The 17,084-nt window shown below is 37.3% G+C and overlaps 1 protein-coding gene and 1 long non-coding RNA gene across 15 annotated transcripts in view; one reads left to right on the top strand and one right to left on the bottom strand.

Annotated features, from left to right (window-relative positions):
• PCDH9 (protocadherin 9) overlaps positions 1 to 17,084 on the bottom strand; it is a 978,586-nt gene that overhangs the window by 872,298 nt on the left and 89,204 nt on the right. The gene's annotated exons all lie outside the window — the stretch shown is intronic.
• LOC103349080 (uncharacterized) overlaps positions 1,737 to 17,084 on the top strand; it is a 52,386-nt gene continuing 37,038 nt past the window's right edge. For 5 of the 8 annotated variants that reach the window (XR_011378645.1, XR_011378642.1, XR_011378643.1 and 2 more), the window contains exon 1: positions 1,737 to 17,042. This is a non-coding gene — a long non-coding RNA (uncharacterized lncRNA). The remainder of the gene's footprint in view (positions 17,043 to 17,084) is intronic. The other 3 variants (XR_011378644.1, XR_011378641.1, XR_011378646.1) reach the window with 1 other exon arrangement.

Raw genomic sequence — 17,084 nt, 5'->3', positions numbered from 1 at the left:
ATTTATTTATTTGAAAGTTAGAGTTACTCAGAGAGAGAAGGAGAGGCAGAGAGAGAGAAAGAAAGGTCTTCTATCCACTGGTTCACTCCCCAGTTGGCCACAACAGCTGGAGCTGAGCCGATCCGAAGCAAGAAATCAGGAACCGGGAGCTTCATCATGGTCTCCCATGAGATTACAGGAGCCCAAGGACTTGGCCCATCTTCCACTACTTTCCCAGGCCATAGCAGAGAGCTGGATCAGAAGTGGAGCAGCTGAGACCCGAACCAGCGCCCATATGGGATGCCGGCACTGCACGCAGCGGCTTTAACCACTATTCCACAGCGCCAGTCTCTGCTCCTCTTCCGATCCAGCAATCTGCTAGGGCCAGGGAAGGCAATGGAGGATGGCCCAAATGTTTGGGCCCCTGTGCCTGTGTGAGACCTGGAGGAGACTCCTGGCTCTTCCCTTCGGATTGGCCCAGCTCCTCCCTTTGCGGACCAGTGGATGAAAGACCTCTATGTAAAAAAGGCATTTACATTTATATTATCTGACTCTATGTATAGTTTATAGTCAAATGTACATCACAGATTTTTCTTTTTACACAGGCGACCCATATAGACATAGATTCTATCCACTATGGACACGAATTGGCCCTAGCTCTCAAGGCCAGCCCCTGGAATTCAGGTTTAGATATAAATATTTAATTCCATTTTCTGCTACCCACAACTCTATATACTCAGCCCTTCTCCCTTTGCTGCTTATTTATTTTCTGCTTTAATCTCTGCTATCCATGCTAAATTATCATTTTCCCTGTAATTATCTTTAACTTCCCCTTCACAACAAACTCAATCACTCTCTTGTTGTTTATGTATTTAGAACTTTGCACATAGTTTGATCATATTCCATCAGTTGTTTAGTTATCATCCAAGATAATAAATATCAGATATTATTGGTAGTTGACTCCTTAGCATCACATAGCAGGCCCTAATGTCATATATTAGGCCATCTGTAAATATTTGGTATAATAAACAGCACTTTTTAATTTATGTAATATTTTACAGTTTTCAACTTATTTTCTCATATATTAGGAAGCAAAAATTCCAGATTTTTTCAATATGAAGACAACATGTTTTTAACAGCTGAAAAATATCTTATTTTGAGGAAATAACTTGTACCACTGCAGAGAAAATTGGACTGAAGCATTATTTCTTTGAGAAAGAACATACCATCATAATAAAGTCTACCACTTGTTAATCTAACAACTGTTGAACTCTTTCTGTATGCTTACCAAGACTCTAAAGACACAAATGAGTGATGATCTCCCAAACATCTCATTGTATGGTGAGACAGACACAGAAGTACACAGCTGGGCCGGCGCCGTGGCTCACTAGGCTAATCCTCCGCCTAGCGGCGCCGGCACACCCGGTTCTAGTCCCGGTCGGGGCACTGGATTCTGTCCCGGTTGCCCCTCTTCCAGGCCAGCCCTCTACTGTGGCCAGGGAGTGCAGTGGAGGATGGCCCAGGTGCTTGGGCCCTGCACCCCATGGGAGACCAGGAAAAGCACCTGGCTCCTGGCTCCTGCCATCAGATCAGCGCGGTGCGCTGGCCGCAGCGCGCCAGCCGCGGCGGCCATTGGAGGGTGAACCAAAGGCAAAGGATGACCTTTCTCTCTGTCTCTCTCTCTCACTGTCCACTCTGCCTGTCAAAAAAAAAAAAAAAAAGTACACAGCTGTACTATAGTAATTCTCTTCTTTTTTAGGTTTTCCTGTACATAAATACTTACTTTCAAAATTTATGAATTGGGATGAAATACAAGAATCAGTTTACATCAGAAGTTTTGAAAATATGACTTGCAGGCCTGCACTGTGTCTTTGTGGGTAAATCTGCCACCTGCTGTGCTGGCATTCCCACCTGGGCACCAGTTTGAGACCTGGCCGCTCCACTTCCAATCCAGCTGCCTGCTTAGGCCTCTGCACACAGGCGGGAGATTGGGAAGAAACTCCTGACCCCTGGCTTCACTGTGGCCATTTGGGGAGTGAATCAGCAGATGGAAGATCTCTCTCTCTCTCTCTCTGTCTCTGTCTCTGTCTCTGTCTCTCGTTCTCTCTCTTCCTCTTCCTCTCTCTGTGTACCTCTGAGTTTCAAACAAATAAATCTTAAAAATAAAAGAAAACAGGATTTGCTTTGGTTCCAAGTGCAGTTTGGGTCTTATATGCTCCTATTCTTGCTTTCTCAGGAAGCTCAGCCTGTTTGCCCCACAAGCAGACAGTGAGCATGAGCTGTCATTTTTAAAATGTGTTGAACCTGGAGGCCCCATGAGTTACTGTATTGGGAATGAAGAAATCTGTTCTCTGTTCTGCCAGAGAATTACAACATATTGCTGCCTAGAGCAATGTTAACTTTTAATGTCTTTGTTGTGGTATCTTAAGCTTGTTTTTTTTTTTCTTCCATCATATAGAATATTTTTTACCCTTTCACATTTCTCTGTATCACACTTTCTCATATTTCTTACATATTATCAGCAATCTCAAGATAATTCTTAAATGTGTAATGCTTGTAAAATTTTTATCTAGAAAACTACTTGTATTACAGCAATGAACAATCTCTTGAGAAAAGATTATACAACTATTGCTGGGTAAGAAAAACAATTTTAGTTATGAAGTTAAAAAGGAGAAGCCTTTGATAGTGTAAGGGCTTTGGCACTATCTGTGTTCTGTCACTATGTAGCTGCAAGTGATCAGGAAGGTGTTGAGAAGATGAACTTGGGAAGAGGATGTTTATCAAGTTCTCACACCTTTTGCCCTTGCCCCGTTATCTCTTTGCTCCCACATCTCTGTGCCTGTATGGTAATTGCTGTCATGGTAACTGACAGATCCACCTGCATGGTGAGCTGCACACAAGTCCGTTATGTAATGCTTTGGCACTGGGCCACTTTTGTCTGTAAACCAATATAAGCAACTGGTGGGTATGGTCAGATGCAGCTGCTTGTGGATGTGTGGTTATATGTGGATATGTAGCTGTACGTGGCTACATGTGGATGCCTGTAGATGTCTTTGTGTGTGACCAACGGCCGCCATGGACACGAAAGTCCCATGGCCATGCAGGGAAAGTGGTTGTTCCTTGTACATTTCTCCCTGCCATTGTGAGTAAAGGAGATACAAACCCTGTCAGAATCTAGACCTGCTTGTCCTGGGTTCTAAGCCCCAGGTATGCAAAGGCATGTTGCTGCTTTGGCACTAGTTAAGTACTCAGTACTAGATAATTGCACAAAAAACTGTCTCAACTCTCCAGATCTATATTTTCTGAAGAGTTAAAGGAAAATTAACAAAAAGCTTTGCTATCACACCTCCCCACAACTATGAATCACTCATTGTCATTTAAATAATTATTCATTTATGATTACAACTCTTTTTAAATACAAAATAATAAGGAATCCATACATAAAATCAGTAAAATTCATGTAATCTTTAACTGGTAAATATTGTTGAAGCAATGTCATATGCAATACGCCAAGCTGCTCTCAACCCTGGACCAGGAAGATCAAACTGAGTTTGAAGTAAATGTGAGCCTTTTCATCACTAAAATAAATCAATAAAAACTCTAAACTCAACTGGGTAAATGATTAGTGAAGGGGGGGTGTCTAAGAGGTAATAGACATATAAATTCATTTGAAGTATTTAATATTTAGTAAATATACAACAAGAATGTTACAGGTGTAATGAAAAAGAAGAAGAAACAAATAACCTATTCTATTTCCTTAAGCAGCTTACAATCTTGTGAAGTAGAAAAACATGTTAAAAATTCATTCTGTAACAAGGTAGAATGTCCTATGAGGCTGTTTAATCAGTTCATTGCTGTAAAGCAATAAACATATTGTTGACTGCCCAGTATTAATTTATGACAAACCCAAAGCACTTTCCAAACATTATTCTTTGTTAAACTTAATAATCAAACATCTACTACCATTCTCACCCTATCATTTTGCATGTGATATTTGCTGATGTAGATCTTGGGACTCACAAGACAATAATTCTCTTTTGCTGTCAAGGGTGAAGAGGACAGAAGAGCAAGCAAAAGAAGTCTTGTTTTGAAGTACACAAGGAATTAGAAGGAGATTTTGGATTCTCTTTGATTTTTTATCTTCCCTACTCTCCCATGTTTACTGCTGTCTAGTGAATATTCCAGTTGATTTGAAAGAGGGTAAGTTATACAGGAAGCCTATACCAGTGGGGCCAGACCCATTTCAGAGGATTTGAGAAAGAGATTTCTGTGTGAAGCACTCCTGTGGACAACACAAATATTTTTAATTTCACCTCACTGAATTTTACTAACTTAGCTATTTTCAAGTTCCAGATGTGTACTGGAACAATTTCCTAAATTAACACATTTGGAAAGTGACTCCTTTAGTTTAGTACGTTCTTGGACAGGTCTGGAACTAAAATCCTGGTTGTGTGGAAAGTGTAGGGGAATCCTAGGTTAGGAGTCAGTGCAGAGTGCAAACCCTGGAACTGCAGCTCATGAAACTTCCGATTTTGGGAAAGTCTTTGAGATTCAATTTTGAATTTGCAAAATTGGGAATGCTCGGAGATATGTGAGAACTTAGCAGAATAGTCATGTAGAGTCTGTATTTGCTGTAGACACTCATAAAATGTTTGCCCATTTTTTCCAGTCTAGTTTCCAGATCAGTGCTCTCTATTGCTGAGCCTCAAACACACATGAATTTGGACCTCTGGTGTCATGTGCTGTAGCTGCTTTGTTACTTGGCAGTATGAACACAGAACATGTGTATGAACGTTGTCCATGGAAAAATAACACAAACTTGAGAATTGTTTCCTTTTGTCTTCATGCTTAATCCTTATCCTTCAAATCAACACTTTCTAAGAGTACACAGTGACTTTATATAGCCTGGGGAAGGAGAAAACAAAAATATAGCAGAGGAAGAAGAATGTCTTCTCTCTACTTTGGTGTAGAAATAATAAGCCACAAAAAAAAAAAATCCTGCAAGTGTGGACATGACATACATGAAGGGGAGGTAAGCAGGAACTAGGAGTTTCTGAACCTGTATTGCTGTGTTCTTTTGTGATCAATGGATAATGATCACCAGCAAGTCCAGGTTGCAATGGGATGTTTCCTTGGTTTTTAACTTGATAAAATGTACCATGTGTTCTGTCATCATCTGTCATATATATATATATATATATATATACCTGTTCTTGTTTGTCTTATATTCTTACTTATTGTTGGTTAGCTTGTTTTAGATTGACATTTTCACAGGGTTTTGCTGTTTTCTACACCTTAGTTTGACCAACTACAATATTCTGTAAAAAAAAAAAAAATCCTGTGAGTCTTGTGTAATTGTATATGATTCTAATTATAGTTGGTAACAATGGGAATATTTTGTTATGCTTTTTTTTCACGTTAATGTGACACTAATACAAAGAGAGCAGATTCAGTTTAGTTCATAGAAACAATTCTAAGACTATAATATCCCCTTCTTCCTTCTTTCCCTCCTTTCTTCTTTTCTATCTCCCTTCCTCCTTTTCTTTGATTCTTTCATGTCCCATATCCTAATCTTTTCTTCTTTAAAGATTTTTATTTATTTATTTGAGGGGTAGTGTTACAGAGAGAAGGAGATACAGAGAGAAAAGTCTTCCATCTGCTGGTTCACTCCCCAAATGGCCACAACAGCCGGAGCTGGGCCAATCCAAAGCCAGGAGCTTTATCTGGGTCTCCCATTTGAGTGCAGGAGGGGCCCAAGCACTTGGACCATCTTGCATTGCTTTCCCAGGTCATAACAGAGAGATGGATCAGGAAAGGAGCAGCCAGGACATGAACTGGTGCCCATATGGGATGCCAGTGTCCCAGGCCAAGGCTTAGCCTAATATGCCAAAGCACCAGCTCCCATTCTAATCTTCTAATGTGAAAGAATTCTTGGTATTTTTTAAAATTATTTACTTTTGAGAGAGAGAGAGAGAAAACTCCTGATTGCTGGTTTACTCCCAAATATTTGCAACAGCCAGGACAGGGCTAGATCAAAATTTGAAACCAGAAACTCAATATATGTCTCCCATGTGGATGGTAGGAACCCAATTATTTGAGCCATTATCACTTCCTCCCAGGGTCAATATTAGCAGAAAGCTGGAGTCAATGGTTGAAGCTGAATGTCAAACCCAGGTACTCTGATGAGGAACACAGACATCTTAATTGGGGTCTTAACCACTGGACAAAACATCCACCTTGTTCAAAACATCTCTTTCCACAAACATTTGTTCCTTTGTGTAATTCCATATAAAAGAGTTGAGGCCAGCGCCACGGCATATTATAATAAAAAATGTGCATAAGTAGGTGTTATGTTTAAAATAAAGCCTACAGTTTTCATTAAAATATATTTAATATATGTTAGAACCTTTTAGGTAGCTGAGGTCAAACCCCTAAACTCAATGAAACAAACCAAAGGTAATCTGAAGACTAGTGGAAAATTTATTGCTTAGGAAAGCCCTTCACCTGGGACATTCCAAACTGCTAAGTAAACTTTACCAAGGAACCTCTTCTCTCCACCCACCTGATTGGGATCCACGTGGCTCTGCACTTCCTCCAAGAACAGCTTGAGAAGAGGACTCCTCCTGTTGCCCAAAGGTAAATAAGCCTAGCTTCAGATTCCCTGCCCTCCATCAGGGCAAGCTGAACTCCCATTATTTTTATGTTCCAGTCATATGGGCCCCCTGAAATAATATTTTTTCTGTTTTAACCGGTCACCGCCTCACCTTCTTCAAACACTAAAATCCTAAGACCTAACAGTATATGTAAATTATTAACTTGGCATTATTAATGTATTTATATTCATTTACTTTTTTATTAAAATTCAAGATAATCTATTAACTATCCTTTGATATTAAACTTCAAATGTAGCTCACATTTATGGAGTGCTTATCACGTACTCTTCATGATTGTACTTCTGTTGCTTGTTCTAACTCATTTAATGTTCATGATTGTATCTGAGGCACAACAAAGTCACATTGCATATTTTTTTTAGTAATTAGAATTCAGGTTCAAATTTAGACCATCTGGCTCTAGAGCCTGAGTTTTAGCCTCTACACTGTGGTAGGTTGATTACTATACTGAAACTAATTCACTTTCAATTTAACTATCTTAACCATAGCACGATATAAAATTCTGACTTTTCTAACTGCACTTGTGTGGATATGAACAGCTCATGTCATATGTCATCTCTTGTAAGCCAGTCAATGCTGTAGACACAGCACTTTAAAAATAAGGATCATTTTTGCCAACAAGTTGCCTTTATGAGTGGAATTCTGTTAATGAGAGGAAAGCTTTTAATATTTTTTTTCAGATGAACTGGATGTTTTGGGATCTTTTTTATCACCATTCACTTTTGCCAAGTAGGAGGATGTTGCAAAGGTATTTTCATCCACATAATTAGGTTGTTAGACAGCCTCTGCAGGTGGCAGTTAATGTGATACATTAGTTAAATTGTAGCCCCAAAGGCTTGTGGAAATGAAAACTGAAAACACAGCCTAAGTTTCCAAGTCCCACGAACCGTACCCTTCAGGAACTACTTCATCTATAGTGAGAGGAACACTGCAATAATAGATCATCATCATAAGGGCATGAACCAATCTCTTGGAGACAACACTGCTGTAAAGAAATGCAGTGTTTAGAGAAGCACTTTTGGATCTGCTAAAATTTTTCCACAATCCCCGAGACATGCCAATCAAAGACAACACAACGCGAGTATCTCTGAGTGACACTTCAAGCTGCATTCATAAGCAACCTGCCTCATTCAGAGTCAATGAAGAGACAGGACTTACAAGTTCATGCTGAAAAGTCATTGAAATGTGACTGACATCTCAAAGAAATGGTGTCAAAAGGTTTGCATGACCTGGTGCTGAAACACAGCAGAGTTAATCAAAGTTATGGCAGTTGAGTACCAGAGGGCTTCTTGGGTTATTTATTTATTTATTTTATCCACATCATTCAGTGGGATTATTATCACCCTTCTACTCTCTCCCTCTGGCATTTCTTACCCGGTTTGTATGTGTTGTAAATTTTGGCTTTGACTAATGTGTAGAGAAGAAGTGGACTGTTAGTTACTAGCAAGGTATTTGTGGATAAACACGGCTGTTACATCTATTTCCCATGGCTTACATTCCCGAGGATACCTTGAGCTTCTTCAGTGATGTCACAGTTGGAGGCGCCTCCTGGGAGAAGGGATTGAAGCACCTGGTTTTCAGTACTGTTCATAGGATATATTTAAAAACTGACACCCAATCTATTCTCACAGAGGGTCCGAGAGTGGACAGCAGAGGTACATTTGAACTTGGACCATGAGCATATAGTCACTTTGTCTCTTCCCAGTGACAGACATCTACCTGATGCTAACCACTTTACTTACAGAAACTTATGTTTTGGCAATCCTCTGAAAATAAGTTATTGTAACATTACTATCAATAAGTTATCAGAAATTGTTATACATCTACAAGGGATCTTCAGAAACTACTTGGAAAATGCACATTATCCCTTAATTCCATTTTCCACAAACTTTTTGAAGTACTCACATATTTTGTAGCCTATTTGTTTGCTTCTCACATTATTGAAATGCAGAAGATGTGTATCATGATCTGACAGTGATGATAGCTAATAACCTTGACTAACAAAAGAAGGGGAGACAGGAAGAGAAAAATCTTTTTGCAATGAACAGAATCTGGCAAATGCTATAATTATGTGCATGGTAATTATGCCTATGATTCAAAAAGTACAAGCAATTATGACTTATGTTTATACATGTTAGGAGGCAACAATGCATGATAGAAGTTATACACATGAAAAATAAAAGTTCATGTGTTTTAAATCAATTCTGGCTTTATCTCAACTCTACATTTTGAATGTAATAATTCTTGGCTTTTTTTTTTTTACTTTGTGAATTTATTGGTCTTCAGAAATGAGTCACTGGCTAAAATGGTATAATCATGAAACTGAACAGGATTGGCTGCTAAGTGCACAAATATCTATTCTTCTCTAGAATCAAATACATATGCACATATTTTTCTCTGTAGCAAAAGGAGCTAAGAAAAGAAATTTATTTTTCTATCCTTCCAGACACTTCTACTACAAGAAAAGTGAATAAGTGCTAGGTCTGATAATATTAAATGCATTATTCTGAATTCAACCCACAATCCATATGAAAGTCACAATAATGCTAGAAAAAATATAAAAGATTAAATGACTGCATTCCTTCTTAATTATTTTAAAATTTTTTGAAAGGGATGAGAGTTAGACTTGGGAAAGATCACCTTGGAAGAAGAGTGTATCAAACCTGATAGTAACGGACTTTTCTTTTACGAAGAATAATGGTTTAATGTTTAATTAATCTTATCCATTTCGGCATTTATGGGAAGGCAGAGAAGAGTCTGCTTTATAATGTAGAAAATTAAATATTAAAACCTTGGTGCCTACCAGACTTACATTTTCTTATTATGAATGAGCATTTTTATTTTCTGTACACATGAGGAAAGAAAAAGGAGATAGATGCAGTCACTTAGCTCTTTGGTAAAGCACTATATCCATGTATCTCTGCTATCATTTTTTGCTACTAGAAACAAAACACATAAAAGATGAATAAATGTTTAAAATCAAAACCAGAAAGAAACAATTCCTTTAAGATGACCATTGTATATAATGTAGATCCTTAAATGTAAATATAGTAAGGTAATTCTTCATTTCTCATTTGTGAATTACACAAAACACAAAACTAATAGACCTAATATTATGAAGCCATATATTGCTTAAAGGATATTACACTAATTGGCATAGTCTGATACTTTTTTCAGTGACAAAACTGGAGATATTTGTTAATTAAAAATAATATAAAGCTTATACATTAAAATACAAACAACAGTAGAAAACAAAGGTTGTTCATTTAGATGACAGATTCAAATTGGTGCCTAATTTATTTATAGTGAGGCCGGATAGCATGCTTTCCAATTTAATAAGAGATTTATACTTACATTTTAAACTGTAACTATGTTTTTGATCCCCCTACATGTTATTATTAATCATGAAGCAGGGATTACAGGAGGGGTAAACAAGAGTCCTACCTCCTTTGAGATCAATATGAAATAAAGTCATCGTATTCTGGATGTGGGAAATAGCTTGCCTCTCCATCACTGGTTTGTTGCTCCAGCAAAATAACTGATTTGAATGGAATATTAGGCATACTTTACAAACATCACTGAATCCCTTTAAGTTTGCACTGATTTAATATAGCAGATTCTACTTACATTTTGTGTGTGCATTTCTGAACTTTTGACATCTGCATTTCTAGCACTATGATTTGTTGCTACTGAGATTAAAGCAAGTTATAAATATTACATTTATAAAATCTCAGCAACATGATATGTTTTAATATTGTTTGTTAGGAACTACTAATAATTATGGAAGAATGTAAGAAAAAGATTGGGAAAGTTCAGAGAAAATTTGGGAAATAAATAAAACCCGAAGAAATTAAGTACATGTCATATTCTTCTTATTTTGAAACAACTCTTTTTTTTTATCTCTAAGTGGATATTTTCAACTACAGAACCTTAGCATGATGCCTAGGACAAGTGCCATAGAAAGACTGAGAATAGGGACATGATAAACGTATTATTTCAGTTTCAATAGATGTTGCAATGACCTGCATACTGCACCCTCATTCTGATTATAAAAGACTACTTTTCAATAAGAATACTCATCCATCATTGTTGAAGACATTTGAAAATGTGACCCTAAGTCAAGCAGTCAAAAGCCTTCCTGAAACTAGCTGCTCTTCTCAGCAAACAGGTGTTCATTTTCCCACAAGGATTGCAAACTCAAGTGTCTAGTCCCGTTTTTATTATTTACCAGTTTACCTTATGTTGCTCTGATATAAGCTCCTACCTGCAAATTTTTAAGGTCATGGGGAATCAGAGAATTCAAAAATTAAAGCTTATTATTCTTACCTATTTAAACAAAGAAAGAATGGATAATACTTCAGCTCCAAATGCAGTTCAAAGAACTCCCATTTTCAAATGGTAAAATCAGTAATTTAAGATTAAGAAGGCATGTGTGTCAAGTAGAAAGCAGCTGGGAGTTCACAGCAACAATGGCAGATAAAAGCATAAATTCAAGATAATTTTGATGTACTAGTGGCTCAAAATCAACTAAACAGAAGTTACTAGTAATTCATACCAGGCATAGAACATAGCATTACAATAATGAGTGAACTTTAAATATGACTACAGATATAGTTAGCAAAGCATATGTCAAAAATAGTGACATTCTTACTATATTATGAGGTCACTAAAATTCAAGAATTCAATACAAAGTGTTCTGTCAGATGAAAGGTAAATGCTGCTGATCCTTTCTTGAAGTTAAAATGCTGTAGATGCCTTGCCGTTCTGATCCAATTATATCCAGGAAGCATATCCATTTTATGTGTTTTATGAATTCCTGCAATACTCATTTTTGTACCAGAATTTAAAATGATGCCTTTTAATACATTTCAGTGATGATCCTCAAAAGGTAAATTCACAGATTAAGTGCCCAAATTATACCCTTAAGACTTCTAAATTACTTTGTCATAGCCAACCTATAGATATACCATCCTGTGCCCTTATACATATCAGATTTCCAAAGAAGAAATGAGAAGGTTAAAAAGATAAATATATACATGCACGCCTAATATATTTGGAATGTGATATCTGGATTATCTACAGTACAGGGAGAATGTAATAAGGTACTTTAAATTTTTGATGGGTCCTAAATTGGAGACAAATTATTTTAGTCACTCAGTTTCAGAGGACAGAAATGAGAACAACAGATAAAAAGTAATAGAAAAGTAGACTTTAGCTCTATTTACAACTGCAACACCACAACTCCTTTAAAACTTATATATTTCATACATCTGGGTTTATTTCATAGAGGCTGAGATTTAAGGAATTCTGAATTTTATCTTGCTTAAAAAGTTGGAATACATGACTGTAAGTCTCCTTCCCCCTCTCTAATTCTATAATTTCAAATCTAAATTATATGTTATAACATTAAAAAAGAAAAAACAATCCCTTTTCACTAGGTTAGTACTAAATAGAGCCCTGGTCCATATCAACAGGAGATAAAAGATTTGTCTAAGAGGAAACTTGGAACAAACCCGAGTTCTCTGGTAGGCAGTTTATGTTTTATCTAAATAACTACATTGCTTCTTATGCTGCTCATCTAGAAATTAAAGTTATGAAAATCCATTGCTCAGAAAATGTCTTTTTTTTAATTTTGACAGGCAGAGTGGACAGTGAGAGAGAGAGAGAGAGAGAGAGAGAAAGGTCTTCCTTTTGCCATTGGTTCACCCTCCAATGGCCGCTGCAGCTGGTCCGATGGCAGGAGCCAGGTACTTATCCTGGTGATCCATGGGGTGCAGGGCCCAAGTACTTGGGCCATCCTCCACTGCACTCCCTGGCCATAGCAGAGAGCTGGCCTGGAAGAGGGGCAACCGGGACAGAATCCGGCGCCCCGACCGGGACTAGAACCCGGTGTGCTGGCGCCGCAAGGCGGAGGATTAGCCTAGTGAGCCGCGGCGCTGGCCAGAAAATGTCTTAATAGTTAAAATGTGATTCTTACAATCAATTATTAAAAGTATTATGAGTCAACTTTGACTACTAAGGTACTTCTGAGCAATGTTTCTTTATAAGCTTTCATTTCTAGATAGGCATGACTATTTATGCACTAATTTAGTGGGGGAAAACCATGGAAGTTTCGTTTATTCTTTAAAAAAGTCCACAGTACCTGTGGGATAGGAAAAACTTCTATGTAAAGATATCTACGAATGTTCCTAGTCTAATAGGTTTCCTGAGACAGAACTGACAATTCATCAAAACAGATTTTTTTTTTTTTTTTTTTTGACAGGCAGAGTGGACGGTGAGAGAGAGACACAGAGAGAAAGGTCTTCCTTTTTCCATTGGCCATAATGGCCGCTGCAGCCAGCGCGCTGCCAGCGCACCGCACTGATCTGAAGGCAGGAGCCAGGTGCTTCTCCTGGTCTCCCATGCAGGTGCAGGGCCCAAGCACTTGGGCCATCCTCCACTGCACTCCCCGGCCACAGCAGTTAGCTGGACAGGAAGAAGAGCGACCAGGACAGAATCCGGCGCCCCAATTGGGACTAGAACCTGGTGTGCCAGTGGCACAGGTGGAGGATTAGCCTATTGAGCCACGGGGCTGGCCCCAAAAAAGATCTTAACTGTATCCACTCTGGAATATCTGCATCAATAGCACTTGGATGACTTTAAAATTATTTATATCCAATAATTATGGTTAATATTGAACTTTTTAACTCTTCAAAATGAATATTTTTCATAAAATCTGCTATAATTATGTTTTTGATATTACCATTAAAGCCAATATTGAAAATAAAATCCAATTAGAAAGAAGAAAAAGATTTCATGTTTTTATTGTTATAACCTATTATTTTCCCATTTTCAATACAGTAAAGACTCACGAGTTCAGAGAATTTACAATTCAAGTCAATTTCTGAGGTTCTGAAGTACAGGTTATTTCACTTAGATTAAAAAAAAAAAACTTGTTGTAAGTGACATAAATCACCCTTTATCATGGAATAAGTTGCTTAATGCTTCAGAATAAGCAACTGAAAGTGGAGAGGTGTTGAAATAGTTTCCTATCAGATTTTTTTTTCCCTCTCATATACCTTCTTAGACAGTGGGGGAGTTAGAGACCTGATAATGTTGATTGCAAGGAATCTATGCCACCTTCCTTTACAATAACGTTTCCTGCTCCTAGGAAACCAAACAGTCCCTCTGATATTTCTCCTCTGGTGCCTCTTCAACCACTGTAACTTCTTCTCCATTCATGACAAATATCCCTATACTTTTAAGGATAAGTATTAAGGTGGGACTTGAATCAGCCCTTCACTGCAGTACCTGTTTCTCTTGTCAATCGAAATATAGGTAGTATTTTGTTTGACATCATAGTCTAGATATGTGTTTGGTTCTTTGAGTTCATTGCATCATGTAATTCTGGAGTAGGAAAATTTGGGAGGATGTAGTGAATTATGATTTCAAAGTTCAGTATGTTATACTTACTTGTATCCACTGAAAATACGGACATATATGATATATATCAATGTCTATCCCTTGAAATGGAGACTAAGCTTTCAGTATAAGTCAATCACTTGGAACTTAATTTTATATTTTACTAATGTGAAGTAATAGCAGGGAAAAACACTAAAATTTTTGTATCTCTGTTTCCCCTGGCTTCATTTTTTTTTACATACGTGTATATGAATAGATGGCTGTTCAAAATGACTCATGAAAATTAGTGATATTTATCCTACAGTGTTATCAGGTAGCAATGTGAGTTGCTGAGACTTCAATCACTTCACTCAGTAAATATTTTGTCATTAACTCTGAAGAGCTAGAGATGGATACATGTGAGCCAAGTCATATTGAGATAGTAACGTACGGATGATAACTGCCTGGTGATCTATTTAAATCAAATCTTGTGAATTGAAATCTCAAACCATAAGCTGCATGAAAAGCACCAGAGTACCTGTCACTGTTTCCTCAGCTTGCTTCGTCAAGTGCAATTTTGTAGGTCAAAACTTTGGGGGTAATTCTCTTGCCTCCATCATAAGGATGAAAATATAGAATGAATTATCTTTGGTGATAAAGAACAGTTACCAAAATAGAGATGACTCAACTTCTGCACAGTGGAGCTATGTTGTAATGGAAATTGGCTTTCAGCTGCTGTGACATGTAATTTTATAATACATTTTAGAACATTTAACCTACCCACTTTTTTTTCCAGCTCCGTCTGAAAGAGCGAGAGGTAGTTCTATTGTTACAGTCTGCTAAAGCTACTTACATGCTATTTATATACAGGAATAAAAGGGAATTCTTTCTTCACTGGTGGTCTCTTCCAGCTACTAAAAAAGCTGCTTGGCCTAAAAATGTCATCAAACACAGGGACTATTTGATTTGCTTTGTCTATAATCGATTACATGGCTTTTACTAAAAATAGCACAACTCAAGAAATGTCAAAAAAGAAGAAAACAATATGTTCAATTCTATGTCAAAAATTTCTAAAAATTTTTGAAGGAGAAAGGCATGCCCATAAACAATCTGATTCCAGTCTTATTTTCGGTAGTCATGCATAAATCATGTAGCAAGGAAAAGAAAATAGCCTATGGCAAAGAGAGATTTCTTACCTAAAATGGCATTTTTAAGAATTTTTAGAAAACATGGAAGAAGTGCATTTTAGCTTTATGGAAAATATATGAATTGTTACTCAAAAGGCACTGGTTTCAATGCTATTGTACTATTTATTTGAGAAATTCTGAGCTATGTACTCTTTATTATTGATCCTCAGTGGTAACTTTTACAAAATGGAAGAATACTTGTCCATTTTATTGATGTGTTTTGAGGATCAAATCAGCTGAAATGTTTGCACTGTTTAAAGCATTGTCTGGTACATTGTAAAATTCAGTTCAGGGTGTCCAGTACTCCTATGAATAATGCAATTTGTATGACATCTCTGAAATATGGCTATGATGGTTTTTGTTCCTGCTTTGTGTCACCTGTTGATATAAGCCTCTGAACTTAATATGTTAATATATTATTAAATATAACTTATACACATTGGAGTAACTAAATACTTTCATCAAGGCACAAAAATTCCCCTAGGAATAGGAAATGAAGTGCTAGATTTAGGGTTTAAAGTAAAATGATATGAATCTCAACAGTATATATCTGGGTGATAGGGGAAATGAGTCTCTGATAGTAAGAATCCGAAGCATCGAGATGACACCTGCATCATGAGTGAAATGCCACTGCCTGCAATTCTCAAGGGCAGAACTCTCGTCAACGCTATCACTTGTGCACCTTCTCTTGCCCTGACATCTGCCAGGTCCTATTTTGCATAAACTACGGTGGATTCTGTCAAACAGCACAAGTAATAACATAACCGTCTGAATCATTAACGGAAGACTTTCTTCTGACATTGGCTGTCACACTATGTGTGAATCAAATTTGCTTCATTAAAATAATTTGGTTTTTGTTCTGACTGCTCAACATTGCTATTTGAATGAGTGAGCAGCCTTATTGACTCTTCACCGCTATTAACAAGTCTTAATCGCTCAGATTCAGCACAGTTGGATATTGCAATCAGAGTCAATTCCCCATTTGATTCCAGCACAGAAGTTACCCATGAAACTAACAGAGTGGTAACACAGCAATCTCTGATTCTGCCTCCTTTTCTTCGAATTCTCTGAAGAAAATGAGACCATAGAGGGATGTATCTGTAAACTATTATTTTTTGAATTTGCTGTGACTATATGAATATGCACCATCACTGAGAATTTTGAAAAAATTTCAAATATATTACTATTCTGTTAAAATTAGAAGTGTCCTGACAATCAGCTTTTCCATGTGGGACTTGTACATCTGGTTACCCAATCCAGTTGAGAGGCAATCATTGTAATAGGTTCAGGTTGTACCATAGCATGACATCTGCTCTGCAGTACCCGATCTGACTCTGCATACGAACCCTTGAAATAAGGCAATTATGCTTTCATTAATTCCAAAGCAGTTCCCAGCAGCTGATATTTGGTCACAAATGATAAACAGTTAATAGGTAAGTCAAGTGAATTACATGAAATATAGCTTTCACAGGTAATTCAATCAGTTGCTTTCCCTTTTGCTACAAGAAAAAAAAATTATTTTTCCTAATCACTCCTCACAGTCTTATTTTTGGAAACAACAATATATCTAGGATTTAAATAAGGGTTAAATCATAAAAGAACATGCCTGCCAGCATCAATGTCTGCTGATTTATGACAAGAGCACTTTTAGTCAATTATTGTCTGAAACACTGAATGTAGCCCCTGGGGTTCAGAATTTAGTCATACAAAGTGTCTGGCTCACATTGGCAGAATTGACCATTAATTATGATGACCACAGGTGGCAATCCACATGTATCTTAGCTTTCTCTGGAAAATGTGCAGCATAAAAGCTATTAGAACCAAGGTAAAAGCAAATTCTCTGGTGGAAGGAAAAGGAGGAAAATAT

Source organism: Oryctolagus cuniculus, chromosome 9 (assembly GCF_964237555.1).
Source record: "Oryctolagus cuniculus chromosome 9, mOryCun1.1, whole genome shotgun sequence".
Lineage (NCBI taxonomy): Eukaryota > Metazoa > Chordata > Mammalia > Lagomorpha > Leporidae > Oryctolagus > Oryctolagus cuniculus.
This window is presented reverse-complemented; position numbering and strand designations above follow the sequence as displayed.